Source organism: Lepisosteus oculatus, chromosome 2 (genome assembly GCF_040954835.1).
Source record: "Lepisosteus oculatus isolate fLepOcu1 chromosome 2, fLepOcu1.hap2, whole genome shotgun sequence".
Classification (NCBI taxonomy): domain Eukaryota; kingdom Metazoa; phylum Chordata; class Actinopteri; order Semionotiformes; family Lepisosteidae; genus Lepisosteus; species Lepisosteus oculatus.
This window is the reverse complement of record NC_090697.1, coordinates 56,410,718-56,437,440: the sequence shown is the minus strand read 5'-3', so window position 1 is coordinate 56,437,440 and position 26,723 is coordinate 56,410,718. Positions and strand designations below refer to the sequence as shown.

At 40.5% G+C, this 26,723-nt stretch overlaps 1 pseudogene; it reads right to left on the bottom strand.

Annotated features, from left to right (window-relative positions):
* Positions 1 to 21,230: 21,230 nt before the first annotated feature.
* LOC138225554 (uncharacterized) lies at positions 21,231 to 24,055 on the bottom strand (annotated as a pseudogene).
* Between the last annotated feature and the right edge of the window lie 2,668 nt (positions 24,056 to 26,723).

The window sequence follows — 26,723 nt, the reverse complement described above, 5'->3', positions numbered from 1 at the left end:
ATTCTGTATAAATTCAATCTATGCACATAGCACCCCAGGTACAGAACTGCAGCCAGGGCCCCAGATCTGCAAGGCAGCAATGCTGACCACCACAGTGCTGCCAAAAAAACCTCTCATATATTACTGTTATATTGATGTTGCTATTTCATTACACCCCTTTAATAGTCTAAATACAGTTCTGTGTTCTTTGTACAGTATGTAATACGTTGCACTTATCCACATAAAATGTCATTTCACAACTGCCCCCCCAATCCTGGATTTTGTATTCCTGTATTGCTTGTGCTGCTGCTAGATCACTTGCAGATCTAAATCTTAAAAGTGATCTTAAGAGTTCACAAGTTTGACCAGAGTCTAGATCGTTGATCTACTGTAGATTATAAAGCAGCAGTCTTAAAATTCTGCCTGTCTGATACAAGCTTTAGTGAACTCCCCTCATTGGTGCCCACTATTTTCTGATTTTTAAAATAATTCTTTATCTACGTGCACCTTGGATACCCATATTTGTATGTTTGGTGATTAAGGTTACTTATGGGAAAGCTTTCAGAAATGTATCTACTGAAATGGGTACTTCCTTGAAGACCTTATAAATTACATATTTCATTTAGATACTCTTTTGTACTACTAATGAAAAAGTATACACTTTTTACTTTAAGGGGATTAAAGTAAAAATTGGATTTTACAGCCAAGTAAGTATCGGCACTGTTCCATTGCTTTCTTGTGCAAATATGCTGTCCATCTCAATAGTCTCTTTTAACTTTAAATATAATTGATAAAAGTATAACATTTGTGTCCAGGCACATATCCTACCATTAGAATCACTTGAAATATCTTAATGATTCTATCTTCTTGCATACTTGAGTTCTAAGACTACGTTATGGAAGGTTATACACTAAAAACATATTAATCTTAACAATATTAATTCACCAGGACGTCTGAAAATGCATGGACTACACCACTGATACCATTAAATAAAGTACAACAGGAGATGATGTACACTGGGACAAGAGCGAGAAAAATACTTTTAATGCTTCCTATTTCAAATCATTTCATTGCTGATAAAATTGCAACTGTGAACAGTACATTCTCCTCTAAAAATGCATAGTAAGAATTAGTCAAGGCAGTCAAATCATTCAGGCTTTGTGGAAGGTGTCTCCACTTTTCATTGGGAAGGTTCTACATCTGTGAAGAACGTCAGTGCTGGCTGTGAAGTCAGACAAGAGGCTTTGTCTATTAAACAAGCTGGTTTCAATCACCACAGAATCTCTTTCTTCCAATTATCACACAGACATGAAGTGCAGTCCTCAAAATTTAAGCAGCAGCTTTTTGCTGCCAATGCTGAACAACTCAGTGGAACATTTGTTCTCTATTTCACCCCCAAAATTGTGTTTCCTGCCAAAAAATATGCTTCCATAAGCACTGGAATAATGTCTACATTTTTGTACATGGAAGCATTTGCCAAAATAATTTTTGACAGTAAAATATAATATATAGTTTAATTGTAGTATGTAGTGCTATTGTTTTAGTGCAACAAAATACTGTATGCTGGCCTTTTGTAACATTCAGGAGATATATTGCTCAAAGAAGTACTTCAGTACTAGAATATTTTCTGTTTGTTCTGAGTGATCAATATATTTTCCAGGTAACCAATGTTCTCTCCCTAGGTGTACTGCTTTAAAACTGGAATGTCATCACACTGATAGTGTCAGACAGCTTCGTCATTTTTGTTTGAAGTCTTTGGGTGAAGAGGTGATGATAATATTGTCATGGATTCAAATACAGTCACCCAGACATTACAGTGAAGAACAAGAAACACTGAATCTATTCTTCCCCTACCTTTCTGTGCTTTATGTTGTTACCAGCCCTATGAATGGTACCATACATTTCCTGCATATTGATTTAAGTGTTCTCAATCCTGCAAACTAAGTAATCTTGTCATTCTAATTCTGAACCTGGCCCACACTTTCGATAATAATAACTGCGGGAAAAACTAGGAAATTTAAATGGATCCTGTTGAGTAAAGGTCAATCAGATAAAATACATAATGAGATCTGGTTTAGTAAAACGAAAATGTAGCATAAGTGCAAAGATTTTGGCACACAGAGTTCAATGAGTTCCAGGCACCTTGTTTCCCTTAACCCTGAGTATCTACAGTACTGTATGTGCAAGCAGTGGGAACTCTGAAACAGCAACTGTTGTCATTTGCAAGTGAAATGAGCATTACAACATTAAACAGATGAAGTCAACTTGGTAACCACAACATTAGTGAATAATTACAGGAGCAAGTATGCTTTGCTCGAATATCCAGCACTTTGGCAATATTATTATGCATGCAATATTTAATCAAGCCTAGTGCTGCACAATAATGTGCTGATGCACAGGTGATTTTGTCAGGCCCTAAATATTGTCATTCTTGGCTCTGACAATGAACAGAGTTTTGGCTCTCTCCCTCATTTTCCCTCTTGGTTATAACATATGTGTCTTTTTTATTCTTCATTTTACACCCAAGCTGAATGTAGGCATGATGTTTTACACATCTGTTCCAATGCTTTCTAGAAAAAAATGTTCATCTTAATAGTCCAGAATTTTCTATTTTCTTTAAAAGTTTTCAAGAATGGTGGATGGTGATCATCATAAGCATGTTGTCTATAAGAACAAGTGGAAACTACTGTACATTGAAATACATTCAACACCGAGAACATGAGGCCTTTTTTTGCAAAGGGTTGTGTTTATATGGATCAAGCTTGTGGAAGCCTCTTTCAAGAAATGGCTGCTTGCGATTTAGCTACTAAGTGTCTCATGGGCCAGATGAATACATTTTTCATTTTTATTTAATATACTCTACTGTATTGTAGTTTTCCCAATAACCTGAATTTATTTCACTATTCAAAGTATTTTTTATGCCCAGCAAGACAGAGACATTCATAACAACCCTGAACACGTCTCTTTTTTTATTTTTCTGTTTCTTGCTTCTTTTCATCCTCTTTTGCTTTTGGTTATCTTTCCAGATGTGTCACTGGGAGAACAGTAAGGAGAGGACCTTATTTTGAGTGGTAATGAGTACTTCATTAAATTCTGGAAACATTGCAGTCTTGGTCTTGATGTGAACTCCCTCTTATGGTTTCAGAATTACTAACAAAAGTATATACCGTGCATAAAATGTGACATTTGTTTCACAACCTCTTCAAGTTACTAAGGGAGTCAAAGTCCTAGGCTCTACCTTTTTCAATATCAGTATATTAGCATCTCAGTTAATTGACATCTCTTGTACAGTACCTGGGATTAACTTCAGGTGTTGGCCTATCATCAGATCTCAACACAAATGAGATAGTGTAAAATGTGTTGGTCGAATGTGTATGGTAACATCAACCATCAGATAACAGTGCTGTCCTGGCAGTGAGTTTGCATATTGAATATTCTTGTGTTTTAAGTGTAATTCTTACAGTCTATCTCACACAGAATTGGATGGTCGACACACCAAGTATTGATAATTTGCAGCTTTACCTACAAATCCTCATTACAACTTTAATTTTTCCTGTATGTTTCTCTAAAATATAGGACTGGATTTGATACATGTAACATCACAACTGTTGAGATGTATGGTTTGCAAAGGTTCTGCTTTACCTAAAGATGTAAAAGGATACAGACCCTTCTATCAACACAATCACACATTTGAATAATTTAATGTTGTTTCATCATTTGTATTATTACACTATGAGCAGAAAAATGACATTTCTGGCCAAAGCCATTCATGTATCGCAACAAAGGGCATGTAGACTAAGCTTTTATTTTCTCTGCTTGGAGATTATGTTGTCCTTTTTCACAAAGAGAAGCCCAACCACTAAGCCAAGTCATCACCAGGTGGAGGGTGGATATTATTCTCACTGGTAATACTGCAAGCTATTCTACAAACTCATAGGCACACACAGGGGCTGTCGGTGCTGAGCAAGGATAACCTGAAGGGCTCACCCAGCTTCAGCAGTGCTTGGGCAATCATATGTTGCTGCTCGGTGAATCTTCAAGACAAAAGGCTTATATTATAGCCCAGTGTTACAAGCTAGAGAAAGTGCACTTTGTTTTAAATGAAAACCAGTTCTGCAGTGCTCTTTAATTGTAGGTTTCACAAATATCAAAGTCTTGTTATGTCTCTCTCCAAGAGCCTAGCTGTATGACATCTTTGCTTTTTCCTAGCTACCTCATACACACCTGCTGATGGAAGCATACAGTATGTTTTTATAGAGAGGAACGCAGCTGTCAGATATCAACGACCACAACCATGGACAGCTGCATCTTCTCGCATTCAGGTTTGTAAGTTGTGGATTATAGAGCTGTACCTGTATTTTGAGCCAACACTGGAATTGCAAACAAGATGCAATAATCCACAATCTTAAATGTATTCTCCATTATTCCAACAGGGAAGGTACTGTATACAGTAGTCAGTCCAGACAAAATGGCCGCCTTGTCCAGTCAACATTCCCAAGAAAACGCTGGCGAATGAGCAGCTGCTGTTGCCCTCAATCATCTGATCAGTCTGAGAAATGGGACTGGTCATGTGAACTTTTAAAAAGCAGGAAACTAAGGTTTCCTGGGTTGGTCAGTCAGTCAGTGCAGGCAGCCAAGTGAATGTGAGAAAATCCGAAATTTCAGGGGGTTGGTTTTGTGTGAGGGTTTGGAAGGCAGGACTGACCAAGGACTTGGAACTGAAGAACTGAGGAGAAACTGTGAATATTTGACTTAAGTGTGACTGTGCGACTCCAAAGCTTTATTTATGTTTAAGTTGGTAAGCAGCTAGCTGCCCGGTTGGACAAAAATGGATTTAAGAAGTTCAGCCAGGACCTAAGGAGCTTAGCCTTTTTAGTTAATTTTTTTTGGGGGGGTTTGATGGTGATTATGTAATCCCCAGTTATAAATAAAGAGCACTGGGACTGCAAACAATATTGAAGATGCAATATTCCACATTTGACTTGTTTTTGGGGTGTGTCTTTTGGCCAGGGACATGCCTAAATGATTGTTCTGTATTTATTAATAATACAATCATGAATAAGCAAAAAATTGGCAGCTAATATGGTGGTAATTACACAGTGGGAATCAGATATACTCTAAAACATTATTTGCTCACATACTAGAAAGTTAAGTTCCTCCTTAAACAGACTACATTTTCTTTGAACTGATCCATTAAATGGAAATGGGAGGGAAATTGTGTTTCCCAACATGATTTGGAGGCTGCAGAAGATGTGTTTCCTAGCTTAGCAGAGTCTATTGAGAAGGCTTGAACAGAGAGGACTACATGAACAAGTGGACCTGATATAAGTATTCACATTTCTTAAAGGCACTGACAAATCAACCCAGTGTCTTCACAATCAACAGTGAAACACAAACCAGAGGACACAAGTAAAAACCACTTGTATTTAAAACCAAGACAAGAGGCACTTCTTTATACAAAAGGGTTGATGGTGTAGGGAACAAGGTATCCAGTTACATTTTGGCTTCTTTCAGGAAACCTTTTAAGTGAGATGAGATTCTTGCTTCAATTAGTTACTAACCACCAAATGGACTAGATGGACAAAATGGCCTCTCATTTGTTACCTTTTTTATGACTGACCTTTGACATTGGTAGGTGACATTACAGTGCTGCTGTGGTTCTTACTGTTGTCATATAAAACTTAATACAGTGCCTTGCGAAAGTATTCGGCCCCCTTGAACTTTTCAACCTTTTGCCACATTTCAGGCTTCAAACATAAAGATATACATTTTTTATTTTATGTGAAGAATCACCAACAAGTGGGACACAATTGTGAAGTGGAACGAAATCTATTGGATTTTTGAAACTTTTTTAACTAATAAAAAAATGAAAAGTGGGGCGTGCAAAATTATTCGGCCCCCTTGCGTTAATACTTTGTAGAGCCACCTTTTGCTGCGATTACAGCTGCAAGTCGCTTGGGGTATGTCTCTATCAGTTTTGCACATCGAGAGACTGAAATTCTTGCCCATTCTTCCTTGCAAAACAGCTCGAGCTCAGTGAGGTTGGATGGAGAGCGTTTGTGAACAGCAGTTTTCAGCTCTTTCCACAGATTCTCGATTGGATTCAGGTCTGGACTTTGACTTGGCCATTCAAACACCTGGATACGTTTATTTGTGAACCATTCCTTTGTAGATTTTGCTGTATGTTTGGGATCATTGTCTTGTTGGAAGATAAATCTCCGTCCCAGTTTCAGGTCTTTTGCAGACTCCAACAGGTTTTCATCCAGAATGGTCCTGTATTTGGCTGCATCCATCTTCCCCTCAATTTTAACCATCTTCCCTGTCCCTGCTGAAGAAAAGCAGGCCCAAACCATGATGCTGCCACCACCATGTTTGACAGTGGGGATGGTGTGTTGAGGGTGATGAGCTGTGTTGCTTTTACGCCAAACATATCGTTTTGCATTGTGGCCAAAAAGTTCGATTTTGGTTTCATCTGACCAGAGCACCTTCTTCCACATGTTTGGGGTGTCTCCCAGGTGGCTTGTGGCAAACTTTAGACGAGACTTTTTATGGATATCTTTGAGAAATGGCTTTCTTCTTGCCACTCTTCCATAAAGGCCAGATTTGTGCAGTGTAAGACTGATTGTTGTCCTATGGACAGACTCTCCCACCTCAGCTGTAGTTCTCTGCAGTTCATCCAGAGTGATCATGGGCCTCTTGGCTGCATCTCTGATCAGTCTTCTCCTTGTCTGAGCTGAAAGTTTAGAGGGACGGCCAGGTCTTGGTAGATTTGCAGTGGTCTGATACTCCTTCCATTTCAAGATGATCGCTTGCACAGTGCTCCTTGGGATGTTTGAAGCTTGGGAAATCTTTTTGTATCCAAATCCGGCTTTAAACTTCTCCACAACAGTATTACGGACCTGCCTGGTGTGTTCCTTGGTCTTCATGATGCTCTCTGCGCTTTCAACAGAACCTTGAGACTATCATAGAGCAGGTGCATTTATACAGAGACTTGATTACACACAGGTGGATTCTATTTATCACCATCAGTCATTTAGGACAACATTGGATCATTCAGAGATCCTCGCTGAACTTCTGGAGTGAGTTTGCTGCACTGAAAGTAAAGGGGCCGAATAATTTTGCACGCCCCACTTTTCATTTTTTTATTAGTTAAAAAAGTTTCAAAAATCCAATAGATTTCGTTCCACTTCACAATTGTGTCCCACTTGTTGGTGATTCTTCACATAAAATAAAAAATGTATATCTTTATGTTTGAAGCCTGAAATGTGGCAAAAGGTTGAAAAGTTCAAGGGGGCCGAATACTTTCGCAAGGCACTGTACATTCTGAGCTGTCCAGAGACTGTTAAATGTTTTTGCACTGGGTATTTAGTGTATAATTCTGTACTGATATTTTTACTACAAGTGTATAGCAAACCCCTTTCAATCTGCTTTTGGCAAATCCCAATACTGTATGTCTACATTTCCTTAAGCAAATTTGGTAGACATTGTAATTTTTAATTTTGTAGCTCCTTTTAACAGGCATCCCAAAGTGTTTGTAAAATAGAGAAAGGATGATTAAGCTTAAATTCCTGATTTAAATATCTTCTTTTTATTTTCAGGTGGATTTGATATTTTGGACACTTTGTTTTATATCATGTAAATGATCAGCAGTGAGGTAGACAGCTAGGTAGTACAGCATCTGCATGCCACAGAAACAGCTATGCTTTCCTCATTCTGCTTATCATCACAATGGTGGTTAAATTTAAAGGACTGGACCTTGATGGGTAAATAAAACATTTCCATTATGAGTTTTGTGATAGTAACACCATAATAAAGTGGATCATCATAACACTGTACAGACCTTACAAATTCTGTTGTTTAAGTTAAAGGTTTTGTGCTTCTCTGACATCAAGCCCCTGCCTCCTTTCTTCTGAATTCAAATTTCACTTTCCAAATTTGAGAGTGATAATGTTTGAAAACATGAATAAAAATACAAAATCTTAAAATACCTTCAAGCCATGATATTTATTTATTTGTGTTTCTGGATGTCCTTAAATGCATCAGGGTTAAGAGAAACCTAAAGTCTAACATGGAGGTTACACATGTCTTTTAGCCTCTGACTTGTTCTGGCATCCTAAAGCCTTGTCGTCCAAATGTATTTTAAGGCTCTGACCATGATGTGGAAAATAGTATGTGCAAGGATATGTAAAATCCCTTCCTCATCACAGCTCTATCACATTACAGATTTCATGGCAGAGCTCAGAGATTGCTGAAGTCGGCATATGATTTATGCCTTCTAGGCCTCGGTGCCAACACCCAGGCAGGATGAAAGCGGTCTGAGGAGTTCCTGCTTGTCAGTTTTTCCTTTCCCTTAGGGGGAAGATGCTGCAGCAGGGCAGCCCCTGCAACTCTGGGGATGATTAAGCAAAACCTCTATTTAGATACAGACATCTCTGCTGAAACCTCAATGTGCTGTGCTGCTGTGCCTCTCCGGTTTATCACCCTCTTTGAACCATTTTCCCTTTTTTTCCTGCTACTTTTCCAAAGCCTGTTCTGTTCTTTTCAAAGCCTTATGGGGTGAGGTGTAGAACGTGACATAAATGTACAACAGAAGCATGTTTTGAAACAAAACTTGCTTAAAAACTCCTAAAAACTTGCCAGGGCTAGCTGAATACACACACCATCTGTTCTTAAGGCTGAAGTATTAAGGTTTAGGTTAGGATCAGTGTTAAGTGTAGAAAGAGTAACAATTTGGATTATGGTTAGGTTAGATATCGATAGCTTTACCGGAAAAAAATCAGTCAGAAAAGGTGAATCTGAACCAAATTTTTTATTGTTGCTCTATGGGAAGTAGTAATAAAATACAAATTGGGTTGGATTGGAATGTTTGTTTCTTGCTTTGCTCTTTAGAATCGGTGCGTTTTAGGTGTTTAGATAAACATCAGGCTTTTATAAATTAATATTGTTTTTTTTCTAATACAAAACATATCGCCATTAGTGAAAAAAATGGGCTGAAACACACAACTCATTAAAAGTGTAAAAGTGATGGAATACAAAGATGGTTCCAACTATTAAGATCCTGTGCAATACCTTATTCATGGTCAGATGTCAGGGGAAGTACTAATAATTTCCTGAAACGTGTTTCTAGCGCTGCCATCTTGCTTCTTTCAGATATCAGTAATCCAAAGCATTAACAATGTGCCAGCTGTTAAATTTTAAACAGAGGAAAAGATGGAATATGTCGCAAAGCCAGTCCCAGTGCCACAGCAGTAACACAATGAGCTCTTACAAAAATCACACATCACATCATACTTTCCAAAGAGAAAAACAGAAAAAAACTTCTTGTTTTCCGTGAAACAAGATATTCGTAAACAATCTCACATTTCATAAAAGCAAATATAGAATGTCATTTTAAATCTGTTTCGAAGCCTTTCATTGTTTTTCTTTCTCTGTGGTATTATTCCAAATACAGTATATGTGTCTGTGAAACTTTAAATGAATCTCTCCAAATCTATTTTTGTCCATAGCACCTTGGCATGATACTGCACGTAATATATTTTCGACTCCGGACACGGTCCTGGAAAGTCCCATTCTTTTGGGTTTTGGAGGATCTTCAACCAGTTGAAAAATAACATTTTAATTTTTACAAATCAAGTTAATAATAGGGTAGAATGACAGTGAATTCTGTTGGAATTAAATCAAGACTCCACCAACAGCTTCGGAGACCGCTGATTAAGTGTGAGCTGCTGTCCTCAAATTAGACTTCTTATCATAATTTTAATTAATTTTACTCACAGACTCAAGAAGTACAGTATATTAAAGGAGCCCTGACCAATATTTTTTTTTCTGCGCCGTTATTGTAGTGATGTCCGCATACTTTATCTGTGCCCGGGTTTATTACGGCATGCTCCTGGAGTTCTGATGAGCTCTTTCAGCACAGGAACGGACCTGATGTTGTTGAATCAGCAAGAAATTAAGTGAGAAATTCATTATTAACTCATTCATTATTAAATTTTGATTAACTGACTCAGTTTAAAGAGCTAGGATTGTATAGTGCCACTTATTGAACACTTGCTACTGGTTAATTTAGTCTATATTTACGTTTTTAATTTTAAGCAGGGCCACTTTAAAGTTTAATGCAAATTCGTGTCCGTATTTTGTGTTCTCTTCGCATGTGTTAACTGCTATCGAGGGTGAGCAAATTGAAGGTATTTTCTTTAATTAACTTTAATTTTCCTTAAGTTACGAATCTGTCAATTAAACAATTAAATGGTTTGCCATTACCAATTTAAGTGCTGTTTTAGGGGCGACATCAAATGTGTTCCCAGCTGCAGTTTGGAAAACAGCGCTTTTGTCATGCTTGATTATATAATTATACAACATATATTATATAAAATGTAATTGTTTGATATACAGTATAGCCAGCAGTCTAAAGATGGTCAGGTCCTGTTAATATCAGCTACGTCCTTATTTGCATAACCTTATTGCATTAGTTTTGTTTTTGTTATTTTGAAGAAGAAGGAAGACTTCATTTCAACGATTTCAAGTCAATTTATTTTTCAAATTTCTAGACAATAAAGCAGCGATGTTTTTATGAAATAAGGTAAATTATTTCAGGCAGGCAGAATCCACGATACCAGATCCACCTCACTGGCCACCTACTGTACTCTGTAGAAGACGTGTACTTTCCTAAGTTTCGCAAGAGGGCGCCATATCACAGTCATGAGCTACGGCGAGGCTGTGTGGCTCAAACATTATTCTCTAAATCACAAATAGCAAAAAGATTATTATTTTAAGGGTATTTTATGCCCCAATGTAGTCAAAGTTTGGTTTCTCAGTTGCTGGCAGGTGTCTTGCTGCTGTTTCATGTTTTCCATAAAGGATGCTGGACAGTGTGGCTTTCATGGTTACTGCATTTAACCTAAGGCTGTTCATAGTTGCAGTGTGACAGTGGAGATTTGTGATGTGGTCCAACGTCAACAGTCCAGACTGAAAAATGTGAATAATTTCTGATCCACATCAAGCTAGCTCAGGGTTTTCTCTGGGGCTGACCCTTATTAAAAACAAATGTCTGTTGCATCAATTAGGGTATTTTTGACTTTGCCTGTAATAGACATTTCCAGAAAAGTAATGTATTGTTGGCATTGTATTGCAGTATTCAATAATAGAGCTGTCTATATTTTTCATGTAATACACTTATGAAATTGTCTTTATTCCACTATTCAAAAACAATATAGTACAAAATTAAGTTAAAGCTGGATGTTACTGTAATCTTTGGAGTTACAGTAGCTGTGAATAGTGAAGAGCCCATTCTATAAATCCTTAAATTCTTCAAACCAGTGAAGGTACAGAGTAAAGATCAGTAGGGAGGCAGGACAGCAAAAGTCAGAGAAGAAATATGAATTTCGAAAAAGGTACCACATAAAGTCAGAGAAGAAATCTGAATTTCGAAAAAGGTACCACATAACTAGGATTTGAAAAAAAGTCAAAACCAATCTAGTACTGAAAAAGAAGGTCATGGCAATAAAGACTAGATGACTGACAAGTATTCGTTTGATAATTATTTGATAATGATTTGACCCAAACATAGAACTGTGATGTATTTAAGTAAATTGAAGTCTTCTTTTTCCTTTTGTACTTACTGTATAATAAGATAATTTCTTCACATCTATAACTTAAGTTTGCATTCCCATAAAATGCCAGCAGCCATATCACCCTGCAACTCACAACTGGCAACCAACTGAAGCTAAGCATGTTTGAGCCTGGTCAGTACCTGGATGGAGACCTCCTGGAAAAAAACTATGGTTGCTGCTGGATGAGGTTTTAGTAGGGCCAGTAGGGGGCTTGCAGCTCACCCTGCAATCCATGTGGGTCCTAATGCCCCAGTATAGTGACTCTCTGTGGTCATTAAAAATCTCAGGGTCTTTCTTGAAAAGAGTAGGGATGTAACCTAGGTGTCCTGGCCAAATATCCCAATGGCCCTTGCCAATCATGGCCTCCTAATAATCCCCATCTATAAATTGGCTTCATCACTCTGTGAGTGTTCTGGTGCACTATGGCTGCCATTGCATCATTAGGTGGTGCTGCACATTGTTGGTGGTGGAGGGGATCCCCATTGCCTGTAAAGCGCTTTGAGTGGAGTGTCCAGAAAAATACTATACAAGTGTAAGTGTTATGATGAACCCTGAAATGTCAACAAACATACAAACGTACAGTAATGCTGTGAATACATTTGATTGCTATCAAGATACAGTGGATATCAAAAAGAATGCACTCTTACAGCACATTTTCACATTTTATTGTGTTACAGTATGGAACCATAATGAAGTTACAGTAATTGAAATGTTTTTGCCATTTGTTGACATAAACCACTCTATTATCCATCCATGCATTTTCTAACTGCTTCCTCCAGTCAACAGTGAGCCCCAAGACAGGACTGCTGTATGTTGCCTTGTGTATATTAAAAGACAAAAAGTGAAAGAGTGCGTCAGAAGAATCTGTCTACATTTACCATGTATGAGTTTGTACAGATTCTAGATGCGAGCCAACACATGAAAAACACAAAGTCAATCTATTTTTGATTTATAACCACTACAACCAAGTCATAGAGGAGACAGAGCCTACCCCAGCAAGCACTGAACACAAAGCAACCAGGACAGGATAGACACACACTCACAGCCAGTTTCACCCAGAAGCCAATGAATCTACCAGTTGGCCATTGGATTGTGGGAGAAAACCAGAGCACCCAGAGGAAACCCACTCAAACATGGGGGGAACATACAGTCTCCACACAGTCCAAGTCTAGAATTGAACCCTGGTCCCCACTGTGCCAAGACAGCAATGCTAGTTACTGCACCACTGTGTCACCCAGAGTACAGTACAGTAATATGTATTTTAACTTACTTAATCCCTTTGCAATGCAGAATGAATACATAATAATTGCAAGTTTAGCTGAACCCCAGTATCATCAGCCCAAAGTATCTCTTGCAAAACAGCCCGCAGCTATATCACCCTGCAGCACACAACTGATAACCCACTGAAGATAAGCAGGTGTGCGTCTGGCCAGTACCTGCTGTTCCTGTGGCCAGTATGGGGCGCTCACCCTGCAGTCTGTGTGGGTCCTAATGCCCCAGTACAGTGACGGGGACACTATACTGTAAAAATATCTCTTCGGATGAGACGTAAAACCGAGGTCCTGACTCTCTGTGGTCATTAAAAATCCCGGGGTGTTTCTAAAAAAAAAGTAGGGGTGGGACCCTGGCATCCTGGCCATATTTTCCACTGGCCTCATCACTCATCGCCTCCAGATTATCCCCCTCTCTGAACTGGCTTGATCACTCTGTTCTCCACACTGATAGCTGGTGTGTGATGAACATACTGGCACACTATAGCTACACATTGGCGGTGGTGGAGTGGAGTCCCCATTACCTGTAAAGCGCTTTAAGTGGAGTGTCCAGAAATTGTGTAAGGAATTAGTATTATTGTTGTTATTAATATTATTATTAAACATAAGTGTATAAATGCAGCAAACTATTTTTTTCCTTAAATGTAAGCATTTTCCTTGGAAATAGGGAAGTGGAATTAAGTTTAAAGTTTTAAACATATCAAAACTCTCCCACTTCCACTGTCCTGCGTATGAATGTCATGAGTCCAGTGGACCCAATCACCCATCTTCTCTCTCGCCCTGTCCCTCCATTCCATCAGCATCCTCATATCAGCTCCCTGACTTGACAAAACCAGTTGTCAGCTTGGTCCTTACAGTATAATCAGGTTCTCTCATCCAGGTGATACTTTTTCATATTAGACAAACAAATACAAATTTGGTTGCAGGCATTTAGTTAAACTATGATATAACAAGATCTGTGGATTTTGCACGCATTCTTAGTACTTGATGTTGTTACATTTCAACTGCAGCATATTGGTGTAATTAGAGAGTGTGAGCATCTGTTTAAGTATTATTAGTGGTTCATTACTCATTAGATCCTGCGGTACTGCAGTGTACAAGCCTCCTCTTTATGTTGGTTTCCTGGTGGTTGCAGTCTGAATGAGATTCAAACTACTGCTGCTAGAAAAAAGACTTGCGTGCATGTGTTTATTTGCAAGTAATAACTCTGTATAAACGGGTCCCAAAACATTTCCATCTCCAGCTGATTTCTTATATTATGAATAAATGGAAACACCTATTCTGGAAAAAAAGGACAGGCAGGTGACCTCTTTTAGCAGTTTTGGACCAGGGTCTGCTCAGAATTGAATTACTTTAACACACATTTTTATGACTTTTAATCACTGACTTTATACTAAAAGAAATACTTTCACTCATATTATAACAGGGCATCAATAACACAGCAAGGAAAGGAGCCAGACAGTTATATGGGATGACATGTAAAATTTAAATTCATTCTGATTTCATCCATGGTCTTTTCTCCACCCTGAATGATAGGAGTGAATGATCTATATTTCTGCACTTGTAATGGTAGGTATATCACTTCAAATAAGTAGTTGGATTTAAAATTTAACATTTCTTTACTGTTATTTTCAGTTAGTTTTAACAGAATGTGAATAACATATTAATGATAATCCCTTCTATTAATAAATAACTTAAACTTAATTAAAAAGTTTTAGATTTAGATACTGTGTAAATGTTTTATAATGCAGAATGTTTTGGTATTCATTTGATTCTGAATGTATTAGTTTGATTCTGAAACCAAGAAACACAGATCCATGTAGATGGCTTTTTCTGAGCAATAGTTTGTAGCTGTAGTTTGGAGAATTCAACTTCATAGGTGATGTATGCCCGACAAATGGTTTTGTGATATTAGATACATAATATAGTCCTTTCTAAAATGCTTGCTTAAGATCTTTGGAATATTTTGCCTTTCTCATTACTATCTTAATTATAATCAGTTTTCTTTTTAGAGATTCCATGAAGAAATAAAGGACCGTATAGGTTGCTTTCTTTAACACTTTTTATCAGGTGAATAAGTTTAAAATAACATTGTATTCAATACTGCATTGCTACACACCCTGAAAAATGCTACAATATGCTTACCCAGTTAAAAGAGTTAAAAAAATGTTAAAACAGCTGAGAAATATGGCCCATTGAAATTCCTTTTGATCAGTCCTAACAGCGATCAAAAAAGTAACATTGAAATTTAAAAGATTTTTTTCAAGACACAGAACATAAAGCATTAAGAAAACTTAAAATGTACAAAATGTCAAAACATGTTAACATTTCACACCAGACATTGTCATACCAGGTACTGTCTACAGTATGTTTATTTCGTAATCATTTTTGTTATACCTAATTAATGGATTGTTAACATGCATGGTAAAGGTAACTCCAGGAAATAAGGTGCAGTTTATGATTTACTGTAATTTGTGCTGACAAAGTTATATAAAAAACACATCAGACAACTACAGCATGAACAGATTATGTTATGTCTGAATGACCAATCACTACAATACAAATGCACATTCTATGTAATGTACTTGATAAAAAATCGAAAAGGAGAGTTTACGTAGTTGGGGTGAGCATAGATTGACTGTGCTTTTCTGTTCATATTAAATCAGTATGTACACTGCAGGAAGCTTGAGCATGCCTTTATAAATAGACCTCTAACAAAACCTACTCAAATAAATGTTGCCAAAAAAGCTGCACTGTTTGACAGAAGTCTAATAATACTTATACAGACTTAGCCAGAAACATTTGTTTGCTGTAAAATTACTTTTGGCTCAAGCTAGAGCTGATTGTAACCTTGTATGCAATTACAGTAGTTGACTCTGTTATGTAGAGTAATACAGGAACTGCTGGCCCTCAGGTGCTTGTGATTAATGCCGATTAATGCTATTGTACATTTAGATAGAGCATTTAAGGAGCACTCAATATCTTACAGATACATGCCATGAGAAGAGTGTCCAGTCTTGGTCAGAGGGCCAGTTTGTCCGCAAGTTTTCATTCTATCTTAGCTGTTAATGGGCTAAACCAGCTTATATCTGCTTAACTTGACCAGCTGGTCATCTCTTCAGGTGCTGCTGCTAAAAAATCACCCTGGAAAACCTCCAGGACCAGACGTGAGCACCTCTGTTATAGGCTATATCTAAAGATGAACCCCCCTGCCCTGTGATTTACAGTATAAGGCAGCAGGAGGCAATTTGGTACAAATCTTAGTAAGAAAACTCAAATGGCTGACCTATGCCTGGCCTTGAGGTCAAGGCTAATAGAATCATCCCCTTCCCTTACTAGATGGACTGAGCCCAGAAATATTGCAAATCAAAGAGAAGTGGGGGATGTGACCCAATGAATGCTGGGATAGGTAAGCAATAACCTGTATGTATAAGAAATCACATGAGACCTGTCTTCTGTCTTGAATATGTGTATAAAACTGAGTATGAAAATACAGTCGAATTTTAAATTAAAGTATTGCTATTATATTAATAAACTTTATCTGTGGTATCCGGTCCAGGGTGGATCCCACTTTGGGCCTATTGTTTGCTGGGATAGGGTCTGGTTCCCCCATGACTCTGAATTGTATGACGTAGCTAGAAAATGGATTGATGGATAAACGTTATACAGTATACAGAGGAAAACCCTGTTCCTTTGAGCTCCTGTGGAGGACTGGATTACCACGGTTTCAGAGCCAGGACATGGAAAAAGGCATGGACTACACCTGGTTTTATTCCCTGACCCTGTTCCGGATCCCGTTCTGGATTTTAACTGTGTTTGTCTTGTCTTGGATGGGTCACCCGGTTTTGGACTTTGGACTGCGCCCCGGATTCCCCCTTTGGACTGTCTGGATCTGTTTGCCCTTGCCACGCCCCCCAAGCACCAGATAACCATCGCCACACCCCCCTGTCTGTCTACCTGTCCTAACCTGCTGTACCTTCCCCTAATGTCCTTCTCCACTTACTTCTGGATTATACCGTCTTCATAGGGTCCTGAAATACGCTTCGTGGGAGCCTGGACTGGCTCTCTTTACACTTTTATTGTGCAAATCCATCCCCACCGTCCACGTGCAAAGATTGAAAAGGACAGTCACCTTTTAAGAGCATTTTGTAATATAGTGGAGATTGCATGGTTTGGTTAGAGTGTGTACTCAATGTAAGATGTCTGTTGTGAAATAAAGTTTATTTTGCTTAAAAAAATACAGGTACTGTACTTCCTTTTTAAAGCAACCATTTCAAAGTACTTTCCTATACTTAAAAAATGTGTATCACAACAGAATAAAATAAAATTACAAAGCTGCATATGAAAACAAAGTAAACAGTTAATAAAACAAGAGCAAACAAGTTGTTCTCAAAAATTACATTTTCAGGCAATTTAGAAACACAAAATCTGACTGTGTCCCTGATTTTTTTCAGAAAGGTCTTCAACAGTTTACAGACATCACATCAGAAGACTCTGTCACCTACAGAGCATAAATGAACAGTGAGTTAATGTAGTAAATCAGAATCAAGTTAGTGAATCTTGTGGAGGGGAGTAAATACAGTAGATAACATATCAGCTTGATACTGTGCCATATATTACATATATAGAATATAGGAACAAGTAATAGGTTTATTCCATACTGAAAAAAAGAAAGAAAACATGTTTTGGCCATGGAGCCTTCTACGTTGTTTTCTTTCTTCTTTTTTTCAGCATGGAATAAACCTATTACTTGTGCCTTTGCAGCCTACGCAAGCTGACACAGCTACCCACCTGAACATATATAGAATATATGTAATATCCTTACAATACTCCACACTTTAAGTTTAAAGTCAACATTATCGATGTCTTTTCAGGACTTTAAATCATTTCACACTGTTGGCGTTGAGCATTATTTTAAAACCAGAAATACATGCCGTTTTCTTCTTTGAACTGATTCCAGAGCAGCAAACTTTTTTTGTATGTTGACAAAATTTAAGTTTGCCTTTTTAATCACTGTTCCACATTATCTAGAAGATGCAAATGACGTGTCAACATAAACAACTACTATTCAATAAATGATTTAGTTTCCCATATAACATTTACATACTGTATAACATATAACATGTAGTTGTCCACTAGCATCAGCCCAATCTGAGTATTAAACCCTAATCTGTACCTTGTGTTTCTTGTCCATTTACCAATTTTTCAATCTACGTACATTAATTAACGTTTATACCTACAGTCTGCATTTTGAGACTGTTTTATGAGGACTTTATCAAAAGCCTTCAGAACATCAAAATTTGTGAAACCCATATAATATACTCTGTTTGTGTCAGTTACTGCTATTGTTTGTTCAAAAATCTCTAAAAGCAAGAAAGTACTTTTTCTACATCCATGTGGACTATCTTTAGAATCTGGCAATAGTTCTAATTGTTGCCTCCATAATCTTGCATGTAACAGATGTAAGACTTATTGATTGGTCTATAATTACGTGGTTTTAGTTTTTCACCTTTTTGTCACTGATTTGTTTCTGCTTTATGAATGATAGCTACATTCGCAATTTTCTACTCAGTGGGCAGTACCTCCGTCTTCTAATGAAGTTGTATATGTACTGTATAGGAAGACTGTATGAAAACCTGCTCATCTCAATGAAGTTCTGCATTAGCGATTTGGGTGTAAATATTTAGTCCTATTATTTATTTTCTTCCAGATCCTTATGTAATAATCCTCTGGTGGAATGAAATGTAGATAGATTGTTTTGGATGGAGACATCCAGAAACCAAAACAAGCTTGAGTCTATGCTCTCTTTTTCAAGACAAGATTGTTTTTTTTTTTTAAATGTCCCAAGTATCTTCTAGTGTTTTCCTTGGAATTAAACTGAAAATTGGGAACAAGAAGCATTCACCGTATAACGTGTAAATAACTAACCTAGGAAGAAAAAAATTCTTAGAAAACAGTGACTGAGCATGATTCTAGTTTCTAATATTATGTTGTTCATGTTTAGTACAGGATTATATGGGTCTATAATGAAGATTAAAGTATAATGAAGATTTGGGAAGTTAGTGAATATGCAATAAAAATTTAACCTTATTAATTTACTTATTTACTTTACTTGTAGTTGTGGTCGAGTAGTTAAGGTAATGAAATCCATTGGGGTTTCCCCGTGCAGGTTCATATCCTGTCGACTACGCAGAGCATTACCCCCAGTACCCCAAAATGGTTCTTTTTTTTTGCCAGCAGCCATATCACCCTGCAATTCACAGCTGGCAACCCACTGAAGCTAAGCAGGTATGAGCCTGGTCAGTACCTGGATGGAAGACCTCCTGGGAAAAACTAAGGTTGCCGCTGGAAGTGGTGTTAGTGGGTCCAGCAGGGGACACTATACTGTAAAAAGATGCTGTCCTTCGGATGAGATGTCCTGACTCTCTGTGGTCATTAAAAATCCCAGTGTTATTTCATATAGCGCCTTTAAAGGTGGCTTCTCAAAGCGCTTTACAGGATGACAATAACAATAAATAAGAAGATTTCACAAGATAGGACACAATTACAATTATAACAATACAACAATAACAATGGAAGGTGGTACTAAGAAGAGCAGAGGGGTGAAGAATGGAACCAGTTAAGTAAAGGCTTTTCTGAAGAAGAAGGTTTTGAGTCTGGATTTGAAGGAGCTCTCTGATATCCTTGGGCAAAGAGTTCCAGAGCTTGGGGGCATAGCAGAAGGCCCTGTCGCCCATACAATGTAGACGGGCTTGGGGGATAGTAAGGAGGGCAGAATTTGAAGAGCGGAGGTTGCGAGGTGGGGAGTAGGGAGATAAAAGTTCAGACAGGTATTGAAGTGCCAAGCCATGTAAAGCCTTATAGGTGAGCATGAGGATTTTAAAGTCTACGCGAAATTTGACCGGAAGCCAGTGCAAGGACTCCAGGATAGGAGTAATGTGAACACTTGCACTAGACCTGGTCAGGATTCTGGCTGTTGAATTTTGGACAAACTGCAGTTTGTTCAGAGTAGATTTAAGATACCCCAGCAAGTAGAGCATTGCAGTAGTCAATTCGAGAGAATACAAATATGTTGATCAGCTTTTCAGCCACAGTTAATGATAGCATAGGGCGTAGTCTTGCGATATTTCTAAGGTGAAAAAAAGATGTTTTGACAGTATGCTGTACATGTGGGTCGAATGTTAAGCCAGAATCGAATATAACCCCATGGTTTTTCCATTTTCGAAAAGGTGTTTGTCATGAAATTATATCTGTAGTGGAGAGAATGTGATGCCGGTTGTTGTCAATCTTAGAACTAAAGAAATCTAAGAATGTGTTGCAAAGTTTTGATGAGGCAGGTAATGTGGTAGGGCAGTTTGTCTTAAACAGTCTGTCGAATAATCCCAAACTATGGATTGGCTTCATTACTCTGCTCTCTTCCCCTGCTGATAGCTGATGTGTGGTGAGCGTTCTGTTGCATTATGGGTGCCGTCGCATCATCCAGGTGGATGCTGCACATTAGTGGTAGTGGAGGGGAGTCCCCATTACCTGTAAAGTGCTTTGGGTGAAGTGTCCAGAAAAGCGCTATATAAGTATAAGCAATTATTATTATAATAGTAGTAGTCTTTAAAATTTAATTCTGATTCAAGGGTAGAAATGTTTTTTTTCCATACACCACATTTTTTTCATGCTGTTTTTCTGCTTTTACTAAGAAATAAGTCCCTAAGAAATAACTCCCACTCCAATGGGACTTTTTCTGAATCAACAGTGAAATATAAACCAGAGGATGCTTGTGTACAAACTATGGGGAAGGGGATTTATAACTGAGAACAAGAGGCACTTCTACAAGTTTCTTTGCAATTATTTACAGTTATGCTGTTGAAGAGGAAACTAGCTTCTCTCACGAAATGCCTAGGAAAACCAATTGAGCTAAATGGGTAGTCAGACAGCCCCCTATTTGTAACTATTAATTATTCTTAGGTCCTCTTTTTTTGTTTTTGGTTTGTTTACATAAGCTGTGTTTACAGCTCATGACTCTATATAGTACCAGAATCTCAGTCCATATTTAATCCCTCAAAAGAACTCAGGAAATATAGATGTATAACATTTTTACTATCTCATAGGTAATAATGTGTTGTTATAGTATCTGTTAATCAAATCAATCAAATTAATCAAATATGTTTTGACATAATATGAGTCCATCCACTCGCTTAAATCACACACATTTAAAAACAGTTCTGTGTAGATATTACTGGCTTCAAAGTCAATATTATTACTGGTGCTTATTTCTGATTATTGTCTCCAGTTTCCTTCCACATAAATTGAAAGACCTCAGGATACAGTAATTAGTGTCATATTAGTCCTAGGCTCTTAAAACATTTCACGAGGAATGACAGCAGCTGAAAGCTTGGGAGAATTTTGAATCGTTTATTGTGATGTGGAGATTTGGCGTAACCCGCTTGGCTGAGGGCCAACCTCCCGGCCGTTGGACGGGGAGGATAGGACCCCCATGCGACCAATGGGGTAGCTGCAAAGGTGGAGAGGGGGTGGAGGAGGGATGCAGAAAACGAACGAGGAAGAGGAGAGGGTGACGTTTGATATTTATGGAGACCGGTTGCTTACGTCGGGATTAGTGAGAATTGCAGCAGCTGTGTTGAATAAGCGCGGCTGCCTTCATTCCTCCCGAACTTTCATTAAAAACTCCATTTCACGAGGAATGACAGCAGCTGAAAGCTTGGGAGAATTTTGAATCGTTTATTGTGATGTGGAGATTTGGCGTAACCCGCTTGGCTGAGGGCCAACCTCCCGGCCGTTGGACGGGGAGGATAGGACCCCCAAAAGAACCAAGCGGGACCCCCAGTCACCAGTGCAGAAAAACAAAAACAAAAGATTATTGGACCAATTCAGCTGAGGAGAGAAAGTGCCTGCTTGAGGATACCGGGGTTAGTTTTAATGTATGCATGGTAAGCCTCGGAGGATCAACGGCCGAGTTGCTTGATGAGATACTCGGGTATGCCGTGGCGAGCGGCGGAGGATGCAGCCCCTGATCTAAAGGAGTGCCCGGAGAATTGTTTAGGAGGGTATCATGATACGGCCCTTCTCATTTGCGAACAGAGGGGCAGTAGGCAAAGCTCCGGCAGAGGTGCGAAGATGTGCGTAATGGGATAGAGGCTCGTAAGGGCTTATGTAGGAACAGAGTTTGAAATAATAGATGAGAGTGGCAGATCTGAGTTGGTTGGTTTTGCTTTTCTTGAGATAGAAGGTCAGTGTCTCGGAAGATGAGATGGAGATGTTGGATAAGCAGGGTTGAGGAGAAGGATCGAAGGATGTGGAATTAGCGGTAATTTCGGAGCACCTTAGGAAGATAAAGAAGGCTAACAAGAATAAAGATTCAAGAGGGCAGTCGACCCAGGGTGAGTGGTAACCGGACGACGTTGATGCAGGATTCAAGGATGTCTGAGGTAAGTGGTGCGCGTAGGTTCGGAAGTGATTTTCAAGCCACTGAAAAGCCTTTAAGGAGAGTGAATCGAGGGTGGATAAGGGATGGACGGATCGTGCCGAAAAGGAGTGGATGCCGCACAGGTATACTTTGGTGGTGGATGCTCGTACCTTGAGTGAGTTTCTACGATAGCGAACGAAGGATGATGCGGTGAGAATGTCGAAAGAACAGAATTTTATGTTCGCAGAGAGGTGGAAGGATTGGAAGCCCTTTCAGGCAGTGCAGTAAGAATCGAGAGTTCAAGGGGTGATAGTTTGCTGGGCCGGCTGGAGATAGCGATGGAAAGGATAATTCGGAGGAACGTGAGTTCCGAATAGGGAGATACTGAGCACGGATTCGGTCTTGCATCTGGTGCCAAGTTCCTGAAGCGAGAGAGAGAGAGTCAGCTATCTCATTAAGGTGACCTGGAATGTGAGCAGCTACGCGAATGAATTGATGTGCGAGAGAAATCCATTTAAGGCGGCAGAGGAATTTCATGATGGATTGGGATGAAGACCTTCCTTTGTTGATTATATGAACTACTGCATGGATGGCCGAATGGATGAGGATGGTTTATGTTTCCAATTGTGGCCCCAAAGAGAAGCAGCAACGACAATTGGAAATATTTCTAACAAGGCTGATGACTGGTTGGCGAGAGGGATTGGAGAGAAATCAGGAGGCCAAGGGGCCGCAAACCATTGGCCTTTGTAATAGCCTCCGAAACCGACTGAGGGGGCTGCGTCTGTGAAAAGCTGGATATCTTCAGTGTCAGAGAGGAGGTCATCGTAGAAAAGAGATATGCCATTCGAGTTGGCCAAGAAAAGCTGCCAAAGCCTGGGCTCGGATTTGCAGTTGGCTGAAGGGCTTACGTGGTGGTAAAGAGAGGGCACGGAAGAGGCGAGGTCGAGAAGGTAGACTGTCCTTGAGGGATGATACGCATGGCGTAATTGAGGTGGCCGAGCGGAGAGAGAAGTTCCCTCTTTGTGCGAAATTTGGCAGAAGAATAGATAGAGATATACATCTGGATCCTGTCGATTTTGTCGCGAGGCAGGGAAGCGGAGAAATTGATGGAATTGAGGGTGATCCCGAGGAATTGGATTATATGAGAGGGGCCAGTTGTTTTGTCCATGGCAAGGGGTACCCCTAGTTTCCTAAAAACAGAAAGAAGTGTGGTGGAGAATCTTGCAAGTGGGGTGTGAGGAAAGTCTATGGTAAGGAAATCGTTGAGAAGGTGGACGAGAAAAGGAAGCTTATAGTTATTCGAGGGGATCCAGCCGAGAGCTTCGGCTAAGGTACCGAAAATGTTTTTTTTTTGGGCTACTCCTACGTCCGAAGGTAAGGCGGACTGCAAAGAACTTGTTCTGCCAATGAACTCCGAAGAGGCACCAGAGGTCTGGGTCAGGAGGCATAATTTTAACGGCACTGGAGATGTTGGCCTTAGCGAGCCAGGCGCCCAGACGAACCGCTATACCAATGGGATTGATGTGGTATGCGGGGAATGGGGAAGAGTCAAGTGGGCCAATCGTGAAACCAGTCTCGACTTTGGATGCTAGCAAGGAATCAACGGACTGGGGATCGGCGGTGGCAGATTGCAAATTTTTTTTTTTTTGCAAAAGACAAAGGAAGAAGGAAGTGTGCACGGGCCTGGTGAAAATCTGAAGGAAAGGCCGTCGAGTAAGATGTGGGTGGAAGAGGGGTCGGGGTGATGGAGCAGGCCGAAAACAAGAGCGGGGATGTCAATTGGGGTAGACAGAAAAGCCAGTAGTCTTTTGGGAATGCTGAAGGTGGAGCGAGCATGGAAGGGGCCGGCAGGGGCAGGCAGAGCGAGCATGAGCTTCGCCGCAGAAGCTGCGAATGTGAAGGAAGCGACGAAGGGGAGAGGTACGTGTAGAGGAATTGAAGATGTTGGGAATTTGTTGGCCTCTGATCATCACGATGGGGCGACTGCGAACATCTTTGGACCGGGAAGGTTTGAAGAAGACCTGGCGGGAGAATAGATGCTGTGGGGGAGAAGGGGCGGAGTCGAGGTTGGGCTTGCGGACGGTACCTGGGCAAAGATTTGATGAATGTGTCCAAGAGGAACAGAAGTCGCAGGAAAGAGCTTGGACACCAGTGAAAGTGCGACAGTAAAGCTCAATGTCCAGGGCTCCCCAGTAGGTGCGCTGGTTCCGTTGGAGTAGGCGGGCAGCGGCCTCGGCCAAGAACTGCTTATGGTAATCGTAGAACAGGGAGCCCTCGAAAAGGACAGATAGATCGGGGATGCTGTGCATGTAATCGTCGAGTTCCTGACGACGTTGGGGAAAGGCGGAGCACGTGATGTCGTGGAAAATGCTGAAAGCCAAGCAGAAGTCGGAAATTCGAAGGACTGAAGCAGAGTGAGGGTCAGAAGATTTGAGTAATGGAAATCAAGCCGCAGTCGACTGTTCTAGAATCTGAGTTGTAAGTGGAAGAAGAGAGAAAGTGAGCTAGATTGACGTCCGCACCTCAGAATTTGCTGCCGGAGTGGAAAGGGAATGGGAGGAGGACTAAACTTTAGTGTGTTAGGAGGAGCTGGGAGAGGAACGGCTGTTCAGACAAAAAAGTCCTTAGTAAAGGGGAGATTGGAATCCAGGGCCGAAGGCATGGGATGACGGATGCCGTGTTGGACACCGGGGAAGGGAGAAGATGAGGAGAGAAGAAGAGCGGAAAGCAGATTGTGGTAGGAGGGGATCTGGGGCCTGAAGCTCGGTGGCTTGGGATATGGAAGCCGAAGACTGCTGGGAATTGAAGCAGGAGCGAAGGCTGCGTTAAGGACTGAGGAGGCTGCCGAGTCGTCTTGGACGCCAGGGGGTGGGGGAGGGTAAGGGCCGCCTGCTAGCTGAGCTGGGGGTCGTTTACTAGCTGGCCTTCGGGCCGTGGAGACAGCAGCATGGGCCAAAAGAAAAGAAACCGGGGCCGAAGGCACCAAGCTGGCGGAGCTTGAGCCGTGTTGGACGCCGGAGGTAGAGACAGGAGAGTGCAGAAATTAGATTAAGCGGAGAAGGGGGGGGAGGGGCGTGAGCCTGGGGCCTTAGACTCGGCAGCAAGGAGTTTAGGGCAGGAGGCTGGGTGGGAGAGGCTAGGTGCAGTTGTTCAGCAGAGGAATGGATTGCTTGGGGGGGGAAGAGACAGACACGGATATATCAGGACAAGACAAGACAGAAGATGCGACAGGCAGAGGCGCGGGCGGCCTCGGGGTCCTCACGTTGGGATGAGTGGCGGCGGCGCGGGTGATGTCATCAGAGAGCGCCGGGGGAAGCTGGGGAGTTGATGTTTCCTTGTGTAGACTGCGGTTAAGTACGGGGAAAACGAAGCTTTTTTTTTTTGGAAGCGTTTCTTTTAAAATGGACGCCATGTTTTCGAAGTATCCTCTGGAGGCTTGCTACGGTCCGGTTGGAAATCGCGAGAGATGATCCAAGAGAAGGGGGAGCCGATGTGCATGAAGCGCGGCGGCAGGGACATCCTCAAGAGAAGCGGGGGTTATTTGGAGATTTTGCCGTGGAGGAACGGGAAGGCTGGGTTTGTAATGAGAGAGGGACTGCGACGGCGGAACGCAGTCTTCGACGAGGAGTTGGATCTTGTGAGGACTGGCTGGGAGATGAGCGGCGCTGATGTTGCACGGCGGCTGAAGGAGGCGATGAGACGGAGGTGAGGGGAGCTGTGGGGGGTGGACTGGACGAAAAGGGGAGGAGAGTCTCCTGCGCTGCAGAAAAGGTCTTCATCGGAGCGGCGGATTTGTAGATCCATGAGAAGGGAGCACGGATTCGAGCTAGGCAAAAACAAACCATGCAGAAAACGAACGAGGAAGAGGAGAGGGTGACGTTTGATATTTATGGAGACCGGTTGCTTACGTCGGGATTAGTGAGAATTGCAGCAGCTGTGTTGAATAAGCGCGGCTGCCTTCATTCCTCCCGAACTTTCATTAAAAACTCCATTTAAATGAATGTCACATTATTTCATTCATTTTCAACAACTGCTTAGGCCAGTACAGGGTCTCATGGAAGTTGGAGCCTAACCTGATAGACAGTTGGCACAAGACCAATCCCGTCCATCACAGAGCATGTACGGTACTGTACACACACAAACATATCCACTCACACCCATGGAGGTGTCGTGTAAAATTAACCAATTAACCTAGACAGCATGACTTCGGAGAGATTTTAGCACTTGGAGAAATCCCACTCATCCATTCAAGCTCCACCAGGCCTCAGGAGATTAGACAACAGCACTAACTTCCACGGGACCACTCAAAATGCCAGATATTGATGTTAAAGAATGGCAAAAATGAAAAGACCAATAATAATTTTGCATTTTAATACAATGAAAGAAAAAATATGAATCTACTAATACAGGAAAAGATGCAATTGTGAACATACAGAGGGTAAT